This window comes from Choloepus didactylus, chromosome 14, assembly GCF_015220235.1.
Source record: "Choloepus didactylus isolate mChoDid1 chromosome 14, mChoDid1.pri, whole genome shotgun sequence".
NCBI lineage: Eukaryota > Metazoa > Chordata > Mammalia > Pilosa > Megalonychidae > Choloepus > Choloepus didactylus.
In genome coordinates this window covers 12,426,026-12,452,334 of record NC_051320.1, presented here as the reverse complement: position 1 = coordinate 12,452,334, position 26,309 = coordinate 12,426,026, and the positions used below count along the sequence as shown (strand labels likewise).

The 26,309-nt window shown below is 41.4% G+C and overlaps 1 protein-coding gene and 1 non-coding gene across 2 annotated transcripts in view; both read right to left on the bottom strand.

Annotated features, from left to right (window-relative positions):
• The window catches only part of XKR4 (XK related 4), a 427,619-nt gene that overhangs the window by 86,840 nt on the left and 314,470 nt on the right, over positions 1-26,309 (bottom strand). The window lies entirely within an intron of this gene.
• On the bottom strand, positions 13,574-13,679 carry LOC119509695. The gene has a single exon (XR_005211758.1). It is a non-coding gene; the product is annotated as a U6 spliceosomal RNA (small nuclear RNA).

Below are 26,309 nucleotides of genomic sequence, written 5' to 3'. Positions count from 1 at the left end.
AAATGTTCTTTTATTGTATGTTTGTTTTCTTTTTAACTTTTTTTTCATACAGTTGATTTAAAAAAGAAGGGAAAGTTAAAAAAAAAAAAAAAAACAAGGAAAAAAAAAAGATGCAGTGCCCCCTTGAGGAGCCTGTGGAGAATGCAGGGGTATTCGCCTACCCCACCTCGATGGTTGCTAACATGACCACAGACATAGGGGACTGGTGGTTTGATGGGTTGAGCCCTCTACCACAGGTTTTATCCTTGGGAAGACGGTTGCTGCAAAGGAGAGGCTAGGCCTCCCTATGGTTGTGCCTAAGAGCCTCCTCCTGAATGCCTCTTTGTTGCTCAGATGTGGCCCTGTCTCTCTAGCTAAGCCAACTTGAAAGGTGAAATCACTGCCCTCCCCCCTACGTGGGATCAGACACCCAGGGGAGTGAATCTCCCTGGCAGCGTGGAATATGACTCCCGGGGAGGAATGTAGACCTGGCATCGTGGGACGGAGAACATCTTCTTGACCAAAAGGGGGATGTGAAAGGAAATGAAATAAGCTACAGTGGCAGAGAGAATCCAAAAGGAGCCGAGAGGTCACTCTGGTGGGCACTCTTACGCACACTTTAGACAACCCTTTTTAGGTTCTAAAGAATTGGGGTAGCTGGTGGTGGATACCTGAAACTATCAAACTACAACCCAGAACCCATGAATCTCGAAGACAGTTGTATAAAAATGTAGCTAATGAGGGGTGACAAGGGGATTGGGAAAGCCATAAGGACCACACTCCACTTTGTCTAGTTTATGGATGGATGAGTAGAAAAATAGGGGAAGGAAACAAACAGACAAAGGTACCCAGTGTTCTTTTTTACTTCAATTGCTCTTTTTCACTCTAATTATTAATCTTGTTATTCTTGTGTGTGTGCTAATGAAGGTGTCAGGGATTGATTTGGGTGATGAATGTACAACTATGTAATGGTACTGTGAATAATCGAAAGTATGATTTGTTTCGTATGACTGCGTGGTATATGAATATATCTCAATAAAATGAAGATTAAAAAAAAAAAAAAAAAAAAAAAAAAGACATAATGCTTAGCAAAATAAGCCAGGCACAAAAAGAGAGACATTGTATGTTACCACTAATGTGAATTCTGTGAAAAATGTACAATGTTTTATACTGTAGAATGTAGGGGACCTAGAGATACCAATTAGGGGAGGGGGAATGATAATCTAATAAGAACAGATAAACTATGGAGGGTAATCTCAATGTTATGGGAATGCTCAGGAATGGTTATGGTTTGTAAACTTTCTTGGATATAGTAAGATCATGTTGGAAGCAATAGAGTTATTTTAGGTTTTTTTTTTCTCTTATTCCTTTGTTTTCTTAGGGGTTGTTAATTTTCTTGGGGTATGGTAGGAACATGTTGGAAGCAATGTAGCTATTTTAGATTATTTGTTTTTCTTACTCCTCTGTTTGGACATGGTTTATTAATTTTCTTGGGGTATGGTAGGAACATATTGGAAGGAAAGTAGTTATTTTAGGTTATTTGTTTTCCTTAATCCATTGCTTTGTTTGAAATGTTGTGGGGTTTTTTTGGTTGCTGTTTGCCTGTTTGTTTTTAATTTTTTGATAAACAAAGTTAAAAAATTGAAAAAAAATCAGTAGAAAAATGGGAGTAAAAACTAAATGACAAATAGGGTGGGATGGGGGGATGGTTTGGGTATTCTCTTTTCACTTTTATTTTTTATTCTTATTCTGATTCTTTCTGATGTAAGGAAAATGTTCAGAAATAGATTGTGGTGATGAACGCATAACTATATGATCATACTGTGAACAGTTGATTGTATACCATGGATGACTGTATGGTTTGTGAATATATTTCAATAAAACTGAATTAAAAAAAAAAATAAATAAAAAGAAATAGCATTTGACGGTTTGAGCCTCAAGAGAAATATCAGGACTGGAGAGCAAAATCTGATAATCATCAGCCTCAGGATGGTAGTGGTGATTGCCCTAGTGAGAGGGGCTAGGAGTGAGGGAACAGAAGAAAGACCATATTCCCAAAAGATAAGGAATCAGCCTCTAGGTTGCATTAATTTGTTCCCTCTCCAGAATTGGCATTGATGCTACTTTCTGTGACTCTGAGGTCACGGATGACTTAACTCTAGGTTGGTATCTGTCTTGCTCTAGTTCTGAGTGTGCTCCTATCCCTACAGGGCAGGCATGTCATATCAATGAGGGAGGCTGTCTAGCTGGGAGACAGTAAATGACCATGTTGTTGAGGTCTTCTATGCTAACTTAAAGACAACAGGGTGTGGTGAGGACTGAGGCAAACCGAAGAGTGCATGCCCATCTAAAGAGGTCACCACAGCTGTGTCCATCACAGAGCACAGGCTAAAGTAGTCAGATCTTCCAGTTTTTCAAGAGAATTAAGAAACACAGATTTATATATATAATATCCATTTTTCTCAACCTTGACAACTAATTATAATTTAAAACTCTATAAGGAGGCCAAGGGGAAAGAAAAATGTCTGTGGTCTACCACTTTGTGTCTCTGGGTTGGAGTGACTGAGTAGAGTGAGGCACTGTGGGAAATTCCCAGAGACTGTACTCCATTTCCCAACAAATACTGATTTTTTGCCTAATTTGTGTCAGGTTTAAGGGATGCATAAAAGAATCAAAAATCCCCCCCAAATGAACAACCCTGTGGTGGTTTGGGGCCATATATCCCAGAAAAACATGTTCTTAAACTTAATCCATTCCTGTGGGTGTGAACCCATTGTAAGTAGGACCTTTTGATGAGGTTATTCCATTTAAGTTGTGGCCCACCTCAGTCAGGATGGGTCTTAATCCTATTACTTTAAAATGCTATTACTTTAAAATCCTATTACTTTATAAGCAGAATGAAATACAAAGATAAAGCCACAGAGGGAGCAGCCAGAAACTAAACATCAACAAATCCAGAAGAGAACAGAGACCAGGAGAGGCTGCTGTGGATCAAGGATCACTGGCACCCAGCCCCAGAACGTCAGTTTTCGGGAAGAAAGCATCACCTTGATAATGCCTTGATTTGGGCTTCTCCTAGCATCAAAACCATGAGCAAATAAATTCCTGTTGTTTAAGCCAATTCATTGTAGGGTATTTCCTTGAGCAGCCAAGGAAAAGAAAACAGACATTTAAGGAGATTTTTTTGCATGCTGCTCTCTTTGTGATATTGACATGTGGTGGAAATAAATTGAGTGTGCATGGTGGGAAAGCCAGATCAGAGTTTGGCCCTGGAGTTAGTGGGTTCATATTTATCTCTGCCACTTATTAGATGCCACGTGCTTGGCGCTGTAACTATTAGAAAACAGATCCTGGCAAAGGTTTGGAATTCTCTGTGCTTCTGTTTTCTTACCTGTAAAATGTGGATAATGCCAACTTATAGAATTACAGTGGGAATAAAGTGAGATGATGTCTGAAAAGAGCCCAGTACATGGACTCTTTACATATTAACTATAACAAAGGTTAACTATAATCATTAGTGTTCTACTTGGCATGTGGCCCATGCGTCTAATACAAGTGTTGTCATCAGGATTAGAGGATGTAAATGGGACCTTAGTTCACGGAACTGGGAGCAGCCTTGGAGAGGCAAGCCTACATTTTTTGAAAGCTATACTTAAAAGAAATTGATTCTTGGGGTACAGGGCAATGCCCTAAGGTGATCCTAAGCAGGTACAAATTCAAATTAATTGCCAATCAGTTGCATATGCTAATACAAATAAGCTCCACAGTGATGAGCTCCTGGGAGGTCACAGATGGGGGTTTAGAACCTGTTGGAATAGGGGGTTGCTACTGCAAACAGCTCAGGGAGGGGTTTGCTTCTGTCACCGCCAAGTGACACCTGTAGTCTGTGAAGTGAACCAATTCTTGGAAACTCTGTTTCCCACCCTCTGTGGCAATGAAGTTCATTTAGGCCATCTCAAGAGACAGACCTGCAAATCTGAATGGGCCTGACATGAATTATGCATGTCGAAGAGTCTGTCTTGCATAAAATGTTTATTACTTAAATGAATATTCATTAAGCACCTCACCTGTGCCCAGCACCGAGCCAGGTGCTGGGAAGACAGTGAGAACACACTGGAAACGGTCTCAACCTTCCTGGAGTTTATAGTCAAATGAAGATGTCAGGTTCTTAAGCAAACAATAATGGATGTTCAGGCTACTAGCAAAGCTCATGGAAGGAGCGCTAAGCATAATCTGAGGGCTGGGCAAAGGAACTGATATGAAAACTGACATTTAAAAGCAATTAGTAGAACAAGCCAGGTAAGGGAAGATGAAGAAAGTGCTAAGATGAGCAGGAGCTGGTGGTTATTGCATAACAGAACGAAATGAAGTGTCTTTCAACTCACCTGTCACCTTTTCTTAACTGCATGTCAAGATTTGGTCTTAGGATACTCTTTAAGGAAGAAATTGCTGTTGACTCAATAGATTATATTATTAAAGTTTGCACCAGTTTGGAACATCGTCTTGGACTCAGCGGGATTTTTAAATGAGCATATTATTTCATAGCTCAAAGCATATTTCATGGCTCTTAAGGAGATTTGCGTCTGCTTTGGTGTTAGAGATAAGTAATCCATCTCACATTTATCCCTCCCTCTTCCTGTGCCACCTCTTCGGTTTAGATCTTGTTACCTGTTTCTAAACAGATACAGTATCATCTTCATTGATTTCCTTACTACAAGTTTTTTCCCACTCCAATGTCTTTCACACTTTGCTGCAAAATTAAATCTCCTGAAGTGCAACTCAGATTCTACCATTTCTGTGCTTGAAGATTTTCATCGGATACCCACAACCTGAGATGTTAGTAATAAACCGTTTGACCTGACATTCAATGCATTTCCCAAGACACCAGCATACTCTCTCTCGGCTGGTCTGGCACTACTCAAGTCCCTGGGAGATGTCGCAGACTATGTGTTCCTCTGCTTTGCTGCTCTGTTAGCTTTTGTTCATAACAGTCCTTCAGCTTCAAATGCACCTCCTCAGCCTGTATGTGCCGAAATACTCATCTCTACGGACCAGCTCCAGTGTGCTATTGCTTCTGAAGTCCTCTTCCAAGCTTGCTCTATTGTATTCTCTCCTTCCTTCAAATGCCCACAGTTCATACAGTTCTTGTATTGCACTTGTAGATTTTTTCCTTTAATAGTGTAACGTGAGTATATACTCTGGTGCACTGAAGGGAAGGGCTATGTGTTCCTCAACTTTGTATCTTTTATAGCTTTTAGCCTGGGATTCTTCACATTGTAGATGACTAATGTTCATTGAAGTCTAACAGTTCTGCTAATTTTATTTTTTAGCAGTAAATTTTTTCACTGCTAATTTTATGAGTTGAGAAAGCTTTGGTGTTAGGTAATTATATTTGGTATGATCTCAATTCACAGACTCATTAATTTTTAAAAACATTGTGTATGTATAACACTTAAAGTTTATGAACAATTCTGTATTTATTATTTTATTTTATGTCCTAAGGTTCATGGGACAGTAATACATATATCAATATAGCATTTTTCTAGGTGCAAGTGTAGAAAGCTGAAGTGGCTTGCTGAGCTCATTGAGTTAGCCAGGAGCAGGGCTGGGACTGGGACAGATTCTTTTGATTCTGGATCATACTATTTACCGCTAGCAACTGCTCCTCTGGTGTCTCCTCCTTCCTTCTGAAGACCCAGTTAGATATAAATACTATTCCTGAAATTGGTATTTGCTCACTACATATAGAAGTTAAGATTGATAATGGCTACTGCAGCAAATTGAGAAGTATTGCAATGTAGCCTGTGGAGTTGGTCAAGTCCTAGTCTAAAGCCTAGGTGTTCAGCCAAAAATTATTCAGAGTGTCTATCCTTACAGCTAAAGTTGCTAAATAATTACCATCACCTCCTTTTCAATGGATGTTGAATATAGAGCTGTTTCCTGTTGCCCTGAGCCAGAGGAGATAGATAATAGATGGACAGATGGATAGATGGATAGATCGATCGATCGATAGATAGATGCAAATCACCTGGAGTTCCCTGTAGTGGCATATTTCTTTGTTGTTGTTATTGCTTGTGGAGCATTAGTCTTCAGCGAGAACTGATCAGAAGTACTGATATTTGCAGGTCATCACTTTGGCCCATTGGTTGAACCCAAGTTTCATTTTTTATGGCTCTTTCTCCAGTAAGTAGGCTGTATGGTAAAGGAGGAAGACTCCTAGACTTCAATTTCAAAGATCCGTTTTCATCTTTCTTCCAACTCCCTCATTAATAGCTTTCTGACCTTGGGCAAATTGCTTAAGCCACCAGAGGTTTGGTTACCTAATCTCTAAACAAGGTTGTTGTGAGAATCAGATAGCGTAATATACGGGAAAACACTCTATATTTCAAAGCACCTGGCTAAAGTGAAATGCTGTTATTATTATTAGAGAGAAATAAAGCAAGACTTGGAAGTCAATTATGTTAAAAAGTCTGAATTAAAAGTCTATCAGTTAGGTACCTATCAATTAGCTACCTGCTATATATTTTGGGAAAACATGTTATAAAGCCAAGATAGCATAAAAATTGCTACATGATTCTGAGGAACTATTTAAAATACTTTATATATTTCAACTTTATTAATTAGACTTAATAATTAAGCCACAGGGAATGAGCAGTGACCTTCACAATCTATAATCAATATAAAAGAAAAATTTAGTTGAACATACTGTATCGAACAACAACAACAACAAAAACATACTTATGAAGACCCTTCTGGACTGTTCTTTCTCTAGAATAGAAATATACCATGGCTTCCTTTTACGCACAATCTTTTAAAATTGAAAGACTGACTCAGTTTATTGATTTTTTTTCACATTCTTAGAGAGAAAGATTTAATCTATAAAACAACAGAAACAATAAACCCCAAACAAAAATCAAGCCTAACCAAACCAAAACCGAAAAGGCTTTCTTTATTTGTAATAGTTCTCGACTGAAGATGCCAAGGCATTATATTAGAAGTATTGGAGTGACTCATATTTCAGAAACAAGCAGGTCTTTGTGTTACTATCATTGTGTTACTGTAACAGCTGGATACAGGAGGAAGAAGTTGGAAGAAACAGCTAATGAAAAATAGAAAGGAATGGATTCAAAATCTGCGTTATACCCATCCGTTCTCTTAAGTATCCCAAGCAAAAATCAGCAACAGCAACAAGGACTAAAGCACACTAAAACAGAAAACCTCTCTTGTAGCTTTGTGTGGTCAATCACTGAAGAGAAGGAGAATCTGGACATGATGGAATAGCAAATCAATCTGTTACTAATTTGCTAAAGAGAAGGATCCCAACTAGGTCTCAGGGGATCATTCTATCGATTCATTATCTACTTAAGATTCTATCACTTCCTTTCAATCCTCAGGGGGCTAGCTCAATCGCCTCATGTATTAAAAAAAACATCTACATGCACTGACAATAGAAATAACAAACATTAAAATGAAAACTTTTAGTATTCTATTACGTATTTGATCATGGAGTCTAACACAGTCTGTTTTGGAAGACAAGTCCAGTGTGTGATTTAGCCAGTACATCAGAAATAGCAGTCAGGGGCTGCGTCACAAGGATGTCTGAGTTTAGCCTTCGATGACCTCTCCTTGGCTTTCATGTTTGCCCATTCCACAGATGCATGCCAGGCACTGTCCTAGGTGCTTGGGGATAACCAGAGAACACAATAGACAAAAATCCCTGCCCAACCAAATGGAGTTTACAGTCTATTGGAAAGGATGGTCACTAAACATGTTTAACAAAAATATGTTAAATCAGAAGGAAAGGAATGCTAAAGAGAAAAAAGTAGAGTGAAGACTAGAAATGGAAGTATCAGAGGGAAGTGTGCCCTTCCTGGGATGGTGACTTTTGAGTAAATGCCTGAACAAGAGTGGAAGTTGTCCCCAGGATGTCAGGGAAGGGCCTTCCAGGCAGAGGGAACAGCAGCTGCTAAGACCCTGTGGCAGGCAGGGCCTACGCAGGCAGTTAGGGAGCAGCAAGGCTGCCTGGGAGGCCAGCAAGGAGGGCCTGAAAAGAGTGGCAGGAGGTGTGCTTGGAGTCGTGACACAGGGTGGTTCATGGAGGGCCTGGAAAGAGACAGGCAGGCATTGAAAGATTTTGAACGTAAGAATGAGACAATCTTGTTTTCCATTTTAACTGGTTCAATTTGGCTATGTGTTGAGAACAGACTGTAGGGGCAAGAACAGAAGGGTGACCAGATAACCAGATTAGCAGGCTGTTGCAAGAATCCCGGCAAAGTTAATGGATCAGGATGATGGCAATGGAAGTGGTGAGATGCAGTTGAATTCTGGATATATTTTTAAGCTAAAACCAACAGAATTAGCTGATGGAAGATGTGCTGGTTTGGATGTATTATGTCCTCCCAAACGCCATTATCTTTGATTCGGTCTTGTGTGGGCAGGAAATGTATTGGTGTTGATTGGGTTGGAGACTTGGTTGGATGTTTCTGTGGAGATGTGATCACTCAGTTGAGGGTGAGATCTTTCATGGGATAATTTCCATGGAGGTGTGGCCCCACCCATTCAGCATGGGCCTTGATTAGTTTACTAGAGCACTATGTAAGCTCAGACAGAAGGAGTGAGCTTGCTACAGCCAATAGGGACACTTTGAAGAATGCACAGGAGCTGATAGAGGAGATTCAGCTTACAGAGATTTTGGAGAAAGCCTTTGAAAGCAGACTTTTGCACTGGAGAAGCCAAGAGAGGACAAATGCCCCCAAAGCAACTAACAGTGACATTTTTGAGGAGCTGAAGCCTAGGGAGGAACATCCTGAGAGAAAGCCATCTTGAAACCAGAACTCCAGAGCAAACACCAGCCACGTGCCTTCCCAGCTAACAGAGTTTTCCAGACGCCAGTGGCCATCCTCTAGTGAAGGTACCCTATTGTTGATGTGTTACCTTGGATACTTTATGGCCTTAAGACTGTAACTGTGTAACCAAATAACCCCCCTTTTATAAAAGCCAATCCATTTCTGGTGTTTTGCATTCCGGCAGCATTAACAAACCAGAACAGACGACATGTGCATGTGAGAAACGTAGCGGAGTCAAAGATAGCAGCAAGGCTCTTAGCTTGAATACCTGGAAGGATGGGTTTGCCATTACTTGAGATGGGAAAGTATGAAAATTAACAGTCTTGGGGAGTAATTTCTGGAGCTCACGTCCAGTTTGAAATGCTGCTGCTGCTAGTGGCTCTCAGCTGATTTCCTCTGGCCATTGTCCCTGGACGGTTGCTGCTTTGCCAAGGTCATGCCAAGGTCATGCTTCTCCTGTGAGGCAGCCTCTATCCAGTACAAAACTGCTCCAGGCAAGGCTAGGAAGTCCTTGCCCCCTTGTCTTAATGAGGGACAAGTGAAGGGCCATTCCTTCCACAGTACTCCCAGTGACAGGCCTCAGGTCTCAGTGGCAGCCACCTCTCTCCGTCTCCCTCCACCCAGCCCTGCATCTCCCATGCCCCACAGGTGGTGTTCTATGCCCCAGTGGACTTTCTGCACCCAAATCTCAGAGTCTGTTTCTTGGGGCTCCCAACTTCGTCACCTCTCGTGAGTCCCCAAACAGAAATGGTCCCTTTATTCTTGGTATAGCTGATACCGTCAGTTCTGCTCACTGTCTGCTTTGCCTACTAACCATAATGATTATCTCCCCTACTAGATAATACTGGATCCTGCACGGTGCCAATTTTTTCGTATTGTTTGCTCCCGAAAGATTTTCAAAGAATATTTGTCACGACTAAGAGATAACTGTCATGACACTGACCAGAAATTAAAAATTAAAACCAACACTTTAAATCGAATTCACATGTCTGTTTTCTTTTGTGATTTACATAAATCAGGCAAAGTCATAATACCCGATAGTGACTGCTCTCTAGAAATGTTGGGTACTTCATGTCTGTTCTGGGATGACCAGTTTGTCACTACTTGGGTTTCTCATTAGGCTTTTAGTCTGCTGGGGATCCACACTGCATCCAAAATTTGAAAATGAAAAATTCAGGGGACTAGAATTAACCATGTGGCCTACTTTGTACCAGAGAACATCAGACTTGACTGTGTCTGTTTGAATTGGCTGGTATCAGAAGTGAATTAACCAATTTATGAAATGTTTAGTCATTTAGACAATTCATGAAGAAGTAAGAGAGAAACGCTTCTCACAAACCCATGTTGCGGGGGTAGAGAGGGTTGGCAGGCATCATCTAATCCATTTCCAAACTGCCCATGAGGGACAATGTTACAGTATTTAGGGGAAAAGGAAAATTAGAGTTTATGGATTCCTTCCCATAAGCCAAGGACTTTGGGATTTTTTTCCCACCGAATCCTCATGCTTGCCCTCAACTGTAGTGGTTCTCAGTCTTGTCGGCTCATGGAATCATCTGGGGAGCTTCAAAAACTTGTGAAACCTGATCCTAACCCCTAGTATTTTGATTTAATTGGTCTGGGTGATTCCAACGTGCAGACAGCGCCAAGAATACTGCTCTATTAGGTAAAACACATTTCTGGCTAAAAACAACTGGACAGAAATCATTTGGCCAGAAACAATAGAAGTAAAAGGAATTTGATGGAAACATATTGCCCAATATCTGTCCGTCACCCTCTGACATCACCCCTTCCAGTCACCCCTTGCTCATGACCTTCCAGCCACACTGGCCTTCTGGAATCAACCAAGCTCTTCCTACCCTGTACGATCTGTCCTGGATCACTTTCCGCATAGCAGGGTTGACCAACTTTCTATCAACCAAACTGATCTCAGTCAAATAATTGCCAGCCAGATCCTTGCAGGCCATGCAGGCACTATCTTTCCAATTAATGAGATGGTGAAGGGTGTTTCACACCAGTCAATAAGTTGGCAGAGTTAGTAAGACATGAGTATGTAATTCAAACCACAAGCAAACTACCCTTGAAAGAGATTCTGAAACCTCCTATGTTAATCCAGCCATTTCTTACATAGTACAATGTAAATGAAATGGATTCCAACCATCCGTCATACACAAGTTAGAATCCTTCATAGCTTGCTCTTTGCCATATGCTAGAGCTTCATTTCTTACAGGCCTTTCTCATTGGCCCCATTTTCCAGCCTTTTAATCACTTTCAGTGCTTTTCCCCAGAGAGCTCTCTTACTTGTGCACATTTCATTTAACTTGCAGAGCTCCAGACCAAGACTTTAATTACAAATTTAAAAATTATGGCAGAAGCAGAAATTAAACAACCTCATTTTGCTTGGCGCTCTGAAATAGATTGGGTGTTTTCATTTTCCTAAGCTACTGGGTTATCATTATTATTATCACTATGATTATTAATTAATAATAACGATGGCTTCCATTTACTACATGACTACTATATGCCAAGTACTTTGCTAGAGGATTTTATAGAGTTGTATCATTTAATTCTCATAACTCTATGAATTTATGCCTAAATTCACAGTTTTTAACTTGCAGGACTATTAAGAAACCCAGGTCTTTCTGATTCCATAATCTATGCTTTTTCCACCACATAAGCACTCTGACAAAGTAATTTTATAATGAGGTTTTAATTGTTTGCAAATTAGAAAGTGAAAATGAGGTAGACCAGGAATTGTTTTGTAATAGTAGCCTTCTACAGAGTTTAATGATTTCCAAATGAAAAAGAGGATACTAGTTTCCTATATTGTAGATGTATACTAGGTTTACACATTACATGACGATATCTCAGCTGTTATGCATTGAGCTTCTGATGTATTCAGATTATATCAGATTATATCAGATGATATATTCTTTTTTCCAACATTCCTCGATGTCCATCCTGCCCTCCCTTGTCCGAGTGCCTTCATTCTCCCTGCCCTCTGCTCACACGAACCTAACAGGGAAACCAGAAAGTCTGAAGGGTACAACTAGGCCCATATACCTGGTCTGAATAATCTGAGATTAAATCATGACTTTGAAAAGGCAGTACAAATCGTCATCTCTGGCATTTCTGTGTTAAGCTGTTTTCAAGACTTTGCTCCTTTCCTCTGCCTGATCACAGACTATTGTTAGCTATGCAAGACATACCCTGCCTGTTTTGACAGGACTAAACACTCTGTACAAGAAACAAGAAAAACAGACATACAAAATTACCCTGCATACCTAGGCCTTTCCATCCCGGGGTCACTTAAACACCATCCAGTACCTACTTTGAGATGGCTGGAGACTTCAGATTTCTTAATAATATACAGAAGGTGGCAGGAGAGACATGCAGCATTTTTATCCCTTCCCAGCATTCAAACCAGACTTTCAACTCAAGATGGGTTTGGAAAATTGGATGGGCAAATCCAGACAGACAGTGAGTCTGTTTTAGCAACAGGAAAGATATTATACTTGCAGTATTTTGCAGTAACCATTTAGGATGGTTTCCAATGATCCCCCACTCCTGGTCTGGATCCCCAATGACCCCCGTAGCCTTGTGCAATGCTCTGTCCTTGGATGTGGACTGGACTTAATGAATACAATATGGCAGAAGTTCTGGGGTTTGAAAACTGAGATTCGGTTATAAAAAGACTGCGGCTTCTCTCTTAGACCACTTGCCCTGGAGGAAGCCAGCTGCCATGCCATGCAGCAGCCTTATGGCAAGACCCACAGGGCCAGGGATTGAGGCTAGCCAACAACCACACTAGTGGGTTTGGAAGCAGACACCCTTCCCACTCCAGTTATAACTTCAGATGAGACTGTGATCATGGCTGACGGCTTAACTACAATCTCACGGGAGACCTGGAGACAGGGGCACCCAACTCAGCCACATCCAGATTTCTGTGCAACAGAAACCATGAGATAATAAATATTTGTTGTTTTAAGTAACTTTTGGGGTAAATGGATACACAGCAATAAATTATTAATATAATGTTAAAAACGCAAAAGCTTTCCTTCTGCTAAGCTCCACTTGCGTTCCCTCCCCTTAAAATATTAATACATTCTCTTGCAGCATTCACCCCTTTTATTTTGTGTTCTAGATGTCTGTCATTTCTCTGACTACTCTGTAAACTTTTGGAGAAAAGGAACCCACTGGTATTAATTTTGAATCCCTCTATGTTCCAGAAATGAGCTTTGCACATAGCAAATGATGAATAAATACCTGATTAGTAAATATATGAATAGATCTTGTCTTTAAGGCAAGGGACAACAATTGACCAAGGGACAACTGGGTAACACATAAGACCAGGCTTCTATTTGACCTGATAATCATTTCCATTGACTCTTCTTGCATTTTAATATATTACTAAGTGACTTTCAAACATACTCTCAGCTTAAAGTTTTTCTTTCTTAATGTAGAAGACACAATTAGAGCTTGAGTAAATGACACAGCTTCATTATTTCTTTACGATGTAGGAAATTTATACCGTGCAATCATAAATCAAAACGTAATCTCTATTTCTGTTAGCAAAAGGACACAGTTTACATCAAAATGAGCGATCACTTGGAAGTATATAGAAAAATGAGGTTATTTTCATCAGCAAATGCACAGAACTGTTACTAATAAGCAGCAAAGTAATATTTTTGCTTAAAACTTTACTCTTATACTCTTGTCCCCTAATAACTTTTTTTTTTAGGAGAGATCACAAAAGTATGGAACTCTTCATGAATTTGCGTCATCCTTGCTGCAGGAGCCATGCTAATCTTCTCTGCATCATTCCAATTTTAGTATATGTGCTGCCGAAGCAAGCACCCCTACTAACTTTTTATCATTATATTTTAATATAAAACCTAATTGGTACAGGAATGAGCAGAGTCACTGATACCAGCTTGGAGAAGTGTGAACTGTGGTCCTGAGGTTCACTGACGTCACTCATGTGTCAGAACGGGTTCCTTCGGTTATTCTGCGGACCGATAGAAATAAGACAGAGTCTTGGAGTACTCAACAGAATCAGGATATTTTTTTCTATTTTTAAAAGTGTTTATATTAAAGGACATTTAAATGATGCTCTTTTGCGGCCATCACAAAAGGAAGTAATAGGGAAAGAAACTGTAATTAAGTGGATTGTCATAGGAAATGATCAATAGAGCAATAGATTTCTTGATCTTCATGGCTTGTCACAAAAAGAGAAAACACCCATTTATATATACATATATATGTATATGTATTTATATTTGGACTAAATATTGCTCACTAAACGAGCTGGAAATGTCAATAAAATCACCCAGGGCAAATTTGGTTTCATTTGTCTTTTGATTCCTGCCCTTTAGCATAGACTGTTACTGTCAATGACATCGTTATCTGCCTCAAACATGAGGCTAGTTCCCTCAGTGCCTATAATTACTTTCTCATCAAAGCCACACTGGACGGCTTCAGAATTTCTTCTTTGCGTCCTAGGACACCTTAAAAGACAAGTGATTCTCATCTGTCCACCTCTTCCCCCTCAACTCTTCATCAGAAATGGCAGGAAATCATTTGGCTTAGCTAACTTCAGTCAGGTTCTTCAGGAATTGTGCAGACATGGCTGAAAGAGAAATGTGAGGGCAGCTCCTTGGTCGTTTCATGTCCTCAACACAACATGGTTGGTTCTCCCTGAGCCAAGTTTCTCTGATTCAAATCAGGTAGACTAAGGAGAAGGTAATCAATGACTCTTGGTTTCAGGTATTTCAAATATCTTCCTGTAAGTGGATTTTGAGGGCTTAAATGTTCCAGTTTCATCTGTCATACTACTTTATGTGTCTGAAGGAAGGGGACAGTGTGCACTGAGAATGGAGACGACATTGTGAACGAACACTGTAAATAAACAAATGTTGTGTTGGGGATAAGGATCCTGGATGTTAGATTTTCTCTCCCATAGTAACTTAAAGGATGTAGCGTGTTTTAAAATAGGAGAGGCCATTATTTTCCCCTATTATTACCTGAGAACTATGGATTGGGATCACGGCTTATGGAATCACACCACTGGAGTTGAAAAGGACATTAGAAATCAAATATTTGCTCCCTCCCACTCAATTTTATAGAGAGATGAATTCCCACTTTCATGGTGGATTAATGAACGCCATTGCTTGGCAGAGAGCTCGTTCAGTGCTAGGTCCAGAAACCGCCTACCGGTTGCTTCTATTCCTTTCTCCTTCTCCTTGGTGTCTGCTAGAGGAATCTATGCATAACTTCATTGTGAATTCTAATCTTCTCTGCTGCCCGTTGCCCATTGCCAGCCACAGATTTGAAAGTTTTCTAAGAGCTTGGAGCCCTACTAAAACTTTCAGCTGCTTTAAAGAGGTTAGGATGTGATATGATGTTTCCCTGAGTTGTCTCTATACCTGATTTGGGAGAAACTATGTGTTAATCTTCTAGGCAAGCACAGGAAGCTGTCCATCAGCCGACAGGATGCCATGTCACTGTCCTTCATGGGTGCGTGCAGCCTGCAAGCTGGTGGGCCATTCAGGGCCTGAAGGCTCCCACTGTGATTTCCTATTAGTGGCACCTGAGCCATTTGCCTCCCTTGCTGGATGGAGGCGGAACTTACCTTTATTAAATTCTGTGCCACTCAGCTTGAAGATAGGCACTGATTTTCAGAGGAAGGGGGGAACTGTGGTCATTGTTAGATAAGCCAAGCGGTCGACTGATCAAGATCTAGCAAGCAGAAACAATCAAACCACTCAGCATACTTAGATTTTCTGCATATGACCCCCAAGTGCCTGGATTTAATTGTTTTTCTTGGAAGAATTCTATCTTGAAAATTTACTGATTGCTACTGTGCTAAGTGCAAAACTGAGTAATAATAATAGTAACAATAATAATAAAAACAACAGCTCACATGTATTGGGCATTTGTTTGGTACCAGGCTCTGTGTTAAGCATTTAACATATATTATGACATTCAATCACTCAAATTTTATGAGGTAGGATCAGTTATTACCCCCATTTTACATGTCATGAAAGTGAAGTCAGAGTGATTAGGTTACTTGCCCAATAATCCAGAACTAGTAAGTGATGGGGTCGGAGTTTGGAGTTTGAGTCTAAGATGTCCATCTCCAGAGCTCACCCTCTTAACCACCACATAATAGCCAAGAAAGTGGCAGGCTTATGGGGGATGGGACTCAAGAAATTTCTAGTCTCGTTGGCAATGAGAGTACTTGACATTAGTACAAGACAAAACTAAATAACTATTATATAGTGGTAAAAGCAATGCAACGTGGGAGCACAAAGGAAGAAAAAATGGTTCTAACTGGAGATGTGTAACAGGATATAGAGTATTCCCAGTTAAGTGCATGCTATGTCTAAGGAACGGCCAGCTCGGGGTGCCTGAAGCATGTGCTCTATGGAGGCCTGTCATGGGAGAACAGCCTGGAATGCAGTTTGGGACAAAGCCATGAGTGAATTTCAGTACAGGGCACTTGGACTTTATTCTCTGGGCATAGGGACCAATTTTAAGTTCTAAAGAAGAGTGCTGTGAGTTACCCCGCATTTTGGGAGGTAACTTTGAAGTGAGAAGTCAGTAGGTGGATTAGAGGCAAGAGACTTGAGAGCAGGGAGACCTCTTAGAGTTCAGATGAGAGGGGTCTAAGTAGGCTAAGAGGACAGGCAGGGAATCCGTACAATGGAATATTATTCAGCCATGAAAAGGAACAAAGTTCTGATACATGTGACAACATGGATGAACCTTGGAGACATCATGTTGAGTGAAATAAGCCAGACCCCAAAGGGCAAATATTGTAAGATTTCACTGATGTTTAGTAACTAGAATATGAAAATTCATAGTCAGAAATTAGAATACAGAAAACCAGGGGCCAGGGTGGGGGTGGGGAATGGTGAGCTAATCTTCTTTGGTATAGCATTTCTGTTTGGGGTGATAGAAAAATTGGGGTAATGGTTGGTGGTGATGATAGCACAACATTGCGAATGTAATTAACACCACTGAATTGTATACTTGCAGGTTGTTAAATGGGAAATATTATGTTGTATATATATCTTAATAAAATTTTAAAAAATTAAATTTAATTAATTAAAAAAAAAAGGAGGAGGACAGGTGAGGACAGATGTGAGAGAAATAACAGATATGGAACTTGAAGGTCTTGGTGACAGCTTAAATGTACGGGGCAGGAAGGGAGCTAAGTTTAAATAAAGGTCTGGTTACGAGCCTGGGGCTCAGAGATTCCGGCAGAGCCTCTGGCCAAGGATGGGAGAGGAGGCTGTGGGGAGGTGCTTGGGAGCTGAGAATTATAACCCAGGTGAAGCCTGAGTTCTTGCACACGTGTTAGATTCCTGCAGGTCATTTAGGCAGAAATGTCCAGGGTGGCCCAAGTCGGGGCTCAGAGCTGGAGCCATTAGTGTAGACATTTGTCAAAACCACCACAGTGGATAGACAGCCAAGGAAGATGGTAGAGGGTGAGAGGAGGGGCCGGGGGCAGAATTTCAAGGACATTCCCTGAGGTGAGCAGAAGACAGTGGGACGGTCTGAAAAAATGCAATGAGAAGGAGGGTGAGTCAAGAGATGGGAGGGGAGCATTTCAAGGAAGAGAGAGCACTTTTACCATCTCCATTTCAAAAGGCTTTTTCTCCTTGTTGTTTAAGAGAAACCACAGAGAGGAATCAACTAGCCGTGGCAAATGGAAATAAAAAAATTCTCCATCATCTCTCTGCTCTTGTCAGGCAGTTTAACACAGTTTCTCTCAAACAGATGAAGATGTGTTTCAGAGTAGCTCGGAGCAGTCAATTAAAGAGATTAAAGATGGAAAAGCTACTGCAGCAAAAGTATTTAAGTTTTGGCTTCTTCTGCAGCTGTGCTTTCTCCACTTCTCAGAAATCAGAGTTTTCTTACCCTCTGTTCTTTCTGGCTATTGGAATGGAATGCAAGCCACTTCTTTTTCTCCTACAGGTTTTATTTAATATGAGACCCTAGGGCTGTAGATTTGGTTTATTTTCGGTGTTTATATTATGTCTATCATCTAGGTATAGGAGTGCTTTATTTAGTTTTATTTACTTTAGCGTGCTCCAAGAACTCATCCCCTATCTCCAATTCATAGACGAGCAAATCAAAGTTAAAGGTTTTCCTAAAATTACTTAATGAGGGTTAGGCAGCTTAAAAAAAAATCAAACCTGTGTTTCATAGTCCACTGACCTCTCCAAACAAATCCCATTTAAATATCTATAAACGCAGAGACTTCACAACCGGAAGTTGAAGCCATCAGGTTCCATGTATTCCTTTTACATGATGAACGAAGTTCACTCTTATTAAATGAGTTCCCCCAAAATTCTGGGGTCAGAAAGTTCTGCATCTCATCTTTGAAGCCCACAGCTTCCCACAGCAGTTTCTTTTGTCCCTCCCACAGTCTCAGTCCCATTCACTGAAATGAAACTTGATTTAGGCAGGAGGGATGTACAAAATCTAGTGGGAAACCCTAGTGAGTAGGTCACCTGTGCTTGCTGCCAGCCCCCTGAGGTTTTACAAACAGCTTGAACCTTACCCAAGCATTGGCTGACCTCTGCCCACCTCTCAGGAGACCCCAGGGCTCCATCTGGAACAGGTGTCCACAGCTTCCGAAGCTCTCCCACTCCACGCTCCACACTTCTCGTCCCTCTTGCTGTGTGTGCTCCTTCAGGGCCTGCCCAACCCCACTGCGAAGGGCTGTGTCTGGGTCCCCAAACCTGCTGCAGCTTCCTGGGTCACCCCTGAGATGTTTACGCAGAATCAGTGAGCAGCAGAGCCACGACCCCTCGCTTCAGGGGCCAGCATAATTTCCACTGAATTGTGTTTTCCTGTATCTTTGGGCCCCATGTCAGCAGTGCATCTTTGGGCCAAGTCTTCCACTTCTCATAGGATGAAAACTTGGATGATAATATTAACTTTTCATTGTTAGGAGAATTAAGGGAGATAAAAGCATTTTGCTGCACATACTTTGCCCTCAAAGAATGTAGGCTCTTTTATTTATTCATTTTGGACTCATCTTTTTTTTTCCTACTAATTTTCTGCTAAACTTCTCCCTGCTCTAAACAATGAAATAGGGAGTTTGCAGCAAGGTGAACTATTGCATCTGTGGAGAGAGCTTGGAGCAGAAATATCAATCATGTGCTTGCTACAGAAGTAACTTCGCATACAGATGTTTTTGTGTATTAAGCTGCTCATCTGGATAAATGTAGACACCAAGGATCCCATAAGGTCCTGAGGCAGCTGCAGAACTCTGACTAGAGAATCTTCAAGTCGTAAGCAGCCTGGGACACTGGGGAGGCACTGTGGGACCCCACCCCCACCCCACCCCCCACACAAGGCACATGTTCAGAAAGGACCAGCTCTGGTCAGTCTCACGCTGAGCAAACTTTAAGCTTTTAAAAAGGGGTTCACGTTCTGATTGACCAGGAGTGGAGGAGTCTTGAGTGAAATGGAAAAGCATCTGGACACAAGCTTTTGGGCTTTTTAAGTACACATGGGCATCAAATAAATACATCACAGAAGGGAACAAGCCTGGCCCTGGTTTCTAGGTCCCCTCCTCTGCCAAAACTTCTCTTAGCCTAAATTTTGTCTTTCATATGAAAGAGTGTAAAAGCAAAAATAAAAGCCAAAAAACCCCAAAGCCTGTATGAAACAAAGTCAGATGAGCTCTCTGGCCTGAAACCTTGAGCGACAAGCCGCAGCCTCTGCTGAGCTCACTCTCCTCGGATGCAGGCTGCCTTTTGGGCACCTGGAGGTACCTGGTCCATTGTGTCTATTGTCTTACCTTGTCCTCATGATAAACCCAGGAAGGGGGCCCTTTTAAAATTCACCATGCAAAACAGGAAGCCGAGTCTCAGAGAGGCTCAGCCACTTCCCCAGGTGACACGGGAAGGAAGTGGAGGGGCTGGACTTTCGGACTAGCTGCACTTGTCCTGAAGGCCGTCTGCTGCCTCTCAGTTCCCCCGGCCCCGTGAGGACGCTACCGGGTCCAACACACGAAAGCTCATCCATGCCGGAGATGGGCTCTAGAGACAGCATTGAAGCTCCGCTAAGTCATGAGTTCCCAAGTGGGCTCAGTGCCCATCATGGATGCCTGGAGATACTTTCTCTCCTTCCATGGAACAGAGATTTATGGGGATGCATGTCAAAAGCTCAGCTTGTGTCCAGACGCTTTTCCATTAAATGCTCTTGGCCTTTGGGCTGACTTCTACCCAAAGGTTATCTGGCAGGAGAGCTGAAAGTAGTTGAGAGCTTGGTTCTGGGATCAGGCAGACTTGGGTTTCTTTCTAGGTTTGGATGTTTATGAGCCGTCAGATTGTAGGCAAGGCAGTTCATCTTTCTGGGGCTCAGTTTCACCTGTAAAATAGGGTGCTAACAGCACCTGCCTCATGGGGGGCTGTGAAGATTAAATGAGGAGCTTCGTGTGAAGCCTCTAGTAGTGTCTGCATGAGGCAATGCTCAAGGTGACTACGATTTTAATCATTATTTCTGATACTGAAATGAGAGGAAGAAAAGACGCGATTAAGGAGGCACTTGGGTTTCAATAGGTGAATCAAGTTAAACTTTCCCATTAATATCCCTGATTATCTTCATTATAGTGCCAGTTATAAAAATTTAAGAAGTCTTATTACTGTAAAATCACTTTTATCCAAATGCCATGACTCTCCCAGAAGTCATATACCCAGAGGCTGAGAAGGGGAAAAGACAAGGGTCAACTGTTCCACTGCAAATTGATTAAAACTGTAAAATCCACAAGCATTTTAATGAGGGCCCCCTTGCATCTGGCCTTGATGATACTGTCTGACGTGGGATCTAGGTGCTGGCCAGCTGTGCATGCAAACTGGAAGGGCTAACTTAGAAGGAAGTTGCAGAGAAAGCACGAAGACTATTTTCATTTTATGGGTTCTTTTTTAAGTCTGTCTGAACACACTGCAGAAGTGGTGAGATTATTATTGTAGGACTACTCTCCTTTGAAGAAACCATACTCTTCTTGGGCTAAGACTATTCTTCAGAACCAACCTCCTTCTCCAAATTCCCTGGAAATAAGTAGATATATTGTTACTTTCACTGGAAATAAAAACATTGTGAAACTAAAGGTATTTAGGGATTGAAGAATATCAGGGGAGCAACATCTGTTGATTCCATGGAATTCTTTACTAGCAGATCAGGGCATGCCAAACCCTTCTCAGGGTCAAATCCCACACAAGCCATAAATTATCATGTTTATCTATCTTGATGTGTTGCTGTATAGCTGATAGAATTTTGGAGGCAAAGAGGTGATGATATGATGATATCTATCAGCTCTCCTCACCATGCAAAAGGAGAATGAATTTGCTGAAGTTTTCAGGAACTAAATAATAAAAGCCAGCTGCGATGCTTTACTGATGACAGTTGCAATCATAACGGCAATTTAAGCTGTTTCGAGGAGTGAACCTCCTTGTGGATATGGCTTTGCTGACTATTGCTGTGAAATTTCCTTGTTTTTCTTGACCCTCTCAGCTTGCCCATCTAGGCTGACAGGCTTAATTCTCTGGAAGCTCTGTCTACAGTGACCATCACAATATTGATGGCTTGACTTCAAAAGAGGACGAGGACAGTTCTGAGAACTGGAAGCTCACTGGCATCTCAGGCAAACTGCTTTTCATTCTCACGAAGCTGAGAGACACTTGAAAAGAAATGTCTAAATCACCCAGTGTATTAAGGCATCAAATTGTGCACAAATTGTAACAGACATTTTTTTCATCTGTGGAGAGACAGGAATTTTGTGAAAATGTCAAATCGCATAAAGCCGTAGTGCCACACAGCCTCAAAGATGTAAAATCTTGCTTGTGGCTTTGTGAGGCAGGAAGGCAAGTATACATTAATATATCCAGTGAGTAAAGTCACATCCAAATACGGTTTAAACCTCTTCCATGATAGGCAGATGAATACCTAGGAAAAAATTATTATGCCTCTTTCCAACCCTAGGTATCTTTTCTTTTTGACTTCTACAAAGCAGCTAGTAAGACAGGCAGAAATAAGAACTGTGTATTTTAAGAGCTCTGGTCAAAGTCATACTATTGAAAATGGAGTGTGCTGGGACTGAGTAGATTCAGTGATGTGAAACGCTGAATTCATTATGCATTGATCAGAGAAATTAAAATAACAGCCGTTGATTACGAAGTTAAATGGGCACAAGGGTTTTCTGTAGTTAGCATGGAAGTGGATATTCCTTTACCTGCTCTTTCTTTAGACTGGAAGCCCTGGAGGAAACGATACTACACCTGCCCCCAAACACACAGACACAAAAGGGATTCACCATATAGGGACATTCAACAAGGTTTGCTGCTGATTATGGTTACTAAATTTGGCTTCAGGCAGGTTAATTATTCTAGGCCCTAATCATGGAATGAGGGGATGTGCTCTATGAATTCTTGTTATAAAATTTAGTGATTTTGCATGCGATTCTTTCTCTCTCCCCCCTCTAATCTGTATCTATCTACCTACCTACCTATCTAGCTAATCTCCATCTATCCATCCATCTGTATCTATCTGTGTATCTATTGATCATTCATCATCTATCTTATCCATCGATCTTCTCTAACACATATCTGTACAGATCTACCTTATTATCATTATATCAATATCTATCTCTATCATTTGTATATCTATCAATCGATCATCTATCTCACATGCATACATTGTTTAACCTTCCTAGTATTAACATATACCATTAAAAACAAAGGGTTAGTATTTTGAAGTAATATAAGGATGTTACATAAGGGTTTAAGGGAATCAGTATATATATAGTTTAAGATAACCCAAATCACAATATATACCCAGGAACTCTTTCAGAAACTTCCCCTGGGACTGCTCTCTGTCTCCTCTCTCTCCAAAGCTGTAAAGAGCTGCTCGTGGACAAAAAGAGGCCCCAGAAGAGAGAGTACCAAGGCTCTGGATGATGGTGCCAAGCTGGAAGGATATAGCCTGGTGTGCTCCAGGCATTGTATGAACTCGGAATTCCATGGAATTCTTTACTAGCAGATCAGGGCATGCCAAGACCTTCTCAGGGCCAAATCCCATGCAGGCCATAAGTTATCACATTTATCTATCTTGATTTGTTGCTGTATAGCTGATAGAATTTTGGAAGCAAAGAGGTGATGATACGATGATATCTATCAGCTGTCTTGGCAGTGAGCACTAAAAAGTTTTTTGTTGGGAAAACCAAATCCATAGTTCCTAACTTTACAAAGGTACTCAGTAAATGGAAAGAAAAGGAGGAAGACAGAAGAAAGTTGGTGGGGAAAGGCAAGTTAGAAGCCCTGACAGTCTATTTTCTCAGCCCTTACAAGATGATAATGTTAAATCATTTCAAAAGCAAATTTGTTATCCCTGGCTTGGCTCACCCAGGATTCTCAATACAGACTTGACTGATTAACAAATGCTTGTGAGACAAATGGAAAGGCGACCTTTTAATTACTTAATTACTGGCCATAAGCCCATGGCTGACTGCCAAAAGGCTAACGCTTTTCTGCAATCTGTTGTTTGTTCTACAGGTATGCCTGTACTTTATTTGCCCTTCATTTAAAGGTCTAGTTTGAATAAGTTACTTCTAATTTGCTTATCTTATTTTAAATTATTTTTCCCATGTAAATTCTCCTATATAAATAGCCCAACTATAAAGTGAGACAATATAAAACGTTAAGAAAACTATTTAAAAGCCCAAGTAATAGGTAAGAGATCATTTTAGACCCTAAAGACAAAACACATAAACTTAACAGAAACTGCAGTCATAAAAGATACCTGTAGACATTTTATATGCTCAAATCTGATTAAAAAAATCATTTTTAAAAAATCAACAAAATGTAAGTTACATAGATAGATTTGAACAAGGTACACAGTAACCTGTTAGGGATTGAATCGTGTCCTCCAAAGAGATCTGTTCAAGTTCTAACCCACTGGCCCTGTGACTGTGAATGCATTTGGAAATAGGGAGTCTGGGACCCTTCCAGGGGTCGAAGGAAACAAAAACCTTTTTAAGAGGTCCTGACAGCAAAAAAATTGGAAACTGCTGCTTTAGTAGGAGATGTATGGACTCTGGAGTCAGATCCAGGCTTGAGTCCTGACTTGTCACCCAAACACTGGGGACTTTGCAAGTTTCCTACCATTTCCGAGCTTTGGTTTAATTGTCTTAGGAATGAGGGTATGTGGTAGATTGAATCATACGCCCTAACAAAAAAATGCTTTTAATCTTACTCCACATTTCTGTGGATATGAACGCATTTGCAAATAGGACCTTGGAAACTATATTATCTGTTAAGGTGTGAATTCATCTGTGAATAGGATCTTGTAAGAATCAGGGGGGACCTTAATCTGTATTACTAGGGGCCTTTTCAAGAGAGGAAATTTGTATGCAGGCAGCGAAGCTGGAAGATGTAGAAGCCATAAGTCAGAGAATGTCAGAGGACACTGCACGTCATGGAGGCAGAGTTGCAAGCCAAGGAGCCCCAAGGAATAGATTAAGTTTGCAAGCCAAATTGCTCCAGACTCCTGGGAGAAAGTGTGGCCTTGCTGATAACATGATTTGAGACTTCTAGCCTCTAAAACCAGGAGCTAATAAATTCTTGTCTTTAGTTAGCTTATTGTATGGCATTTCTCATTGCAGCTGGCAAACTAAGATGGGGCAGAACTAATCCGGGAGGCCATGTTGAAGGTTTGGGAAGCAGAGGCAATGAGCAGGTAGGCAGCGAGGGAGCATGAGTTAAGGTGCAGCCCTTGCTGTGCAGACATGCTCCCTCCAACAGGTGGGCTAACCACTGGACTGCATGGAGTGGGGGGGGCCCTGCTTCCTTGGCTTGCAGTATGTGTGGTCCGGAAGAGGTTGACTTTGGTGAACTCTTCCTTCAAGAACGGGTTCACTCATGTGGCTCTTCCTCCTTTCCTATTTCTTTTCTATTTAACTGTCCCCTCCTGAAGATTCTTGATAATTACAATGCCTCCTGCTCACTCTGTTCCTTGGCATGCCAGATGGCAGGAGATGGAACATTTCATTCACAAAGGGATCTGCCCTCAGGACGGTCACGATAGAACGCCAGCTCAACGGTGCTGTTCCTCTCAGGCTACAGGTGGGGCCAGTGAAGCACAAAGCATTTGACCCGATAGGGAGTCAGTAAGTAAACTGACACTTCCCGTGCTGCTGCCATTGGCTATTCAATCAGGATAGTGCAAGCTCTGTGGAAACAGACAACTGGAATCGACTTTACCCGGTACCATATCCACACGTAAACGCAAGTGCAGCTGTGTGCTTGCGACTTCAGTGCTAGAGCTGTAAGGTGCAGTCGTTTCCTCCTCTACTCCACAGTGCAGCCCAGAGGCAGGTGAGCTAGTGAAGGCAAAGTCAAACAGGAAACACATAGAAGGGTGACTCCATACTTCAAAAACAATTTGTAAGTAGGTCAAAGTCTATGCCATTAAGCAGAGGATTGCTCACCCCCAGCTTCTGGATCTCTAGACTGTTAGATTCCCTGTGGGAGTGCAGACCTTCCAGAATTTGGGTTAGACCCGTGCATTTGGAAACATGGGAACCAGTCTGACCTGGCTGTTGTTTTTGTTTCCTTGGCTGCTCAAGCAAATTCCATGCAATGGGTTGCTTAAACAATGGGAGTTTATTGGCTTATGGTTTTGAGGCAAGGAGAAGTCCAAATCAAGGTGTCATCAATGCAATGCTTTCTTCCTGAAGACTGGGATTTGGGGGGCTGGCTGCTGGTGACCCTTGGTCCTGGGATCCTCTGTCACTGTCACGTGGCAAAGCACACGGTAGCCTCTCCTGGGCTTTTCCTTCTCTTCCAGGTTCTGCTGACCATCAGCTCTTGCTTCCTGTAGTTTTCTCTGTCCAAGTTTCATTTTGCTTATAAAGGACTACAATATTAGGATTAAAACCCATCCTGATTGAGTTGGGCCACACCTTAACTGAAGTAACATCTTGAAGAGATCTTATTTACAATGGGTCCACACACACACACACACACACACACACACACACATACACACACACTCATACAAAGGAATGGATTAAGTTTAAGAACATGTTTTCCTGGGTACCTAGCTACAAACAGTACAGCTGTCAATGCTTATGTCATTTAACTGCAATTCCTTTGTCTCAACCCTGCTCTGACTCCTTCTTTTTACAGCCAACACTGTTTTCCCTCTTGCCCTTGACCCCATGACTTCAAAGAGCAAAGGAGCCTACAGGGAGTCTGTCTGCCTTGTGGTGCCTGTATCAAGAAGGCAACATTTGTAAAGTGTGGTCAAGTAATCCCACCTCAGACATACGGTATCAGCCTGATCTGCGGTGGGGAGGATGAAGGGTGGTCTCTATTTGTAAGGTCCCAAGATATTCTCATGCAACCCAAGTTTAAGAATCATTGCATAACAATCATTACATATTTTTGTATTGTGAACTTGGGATAGGAG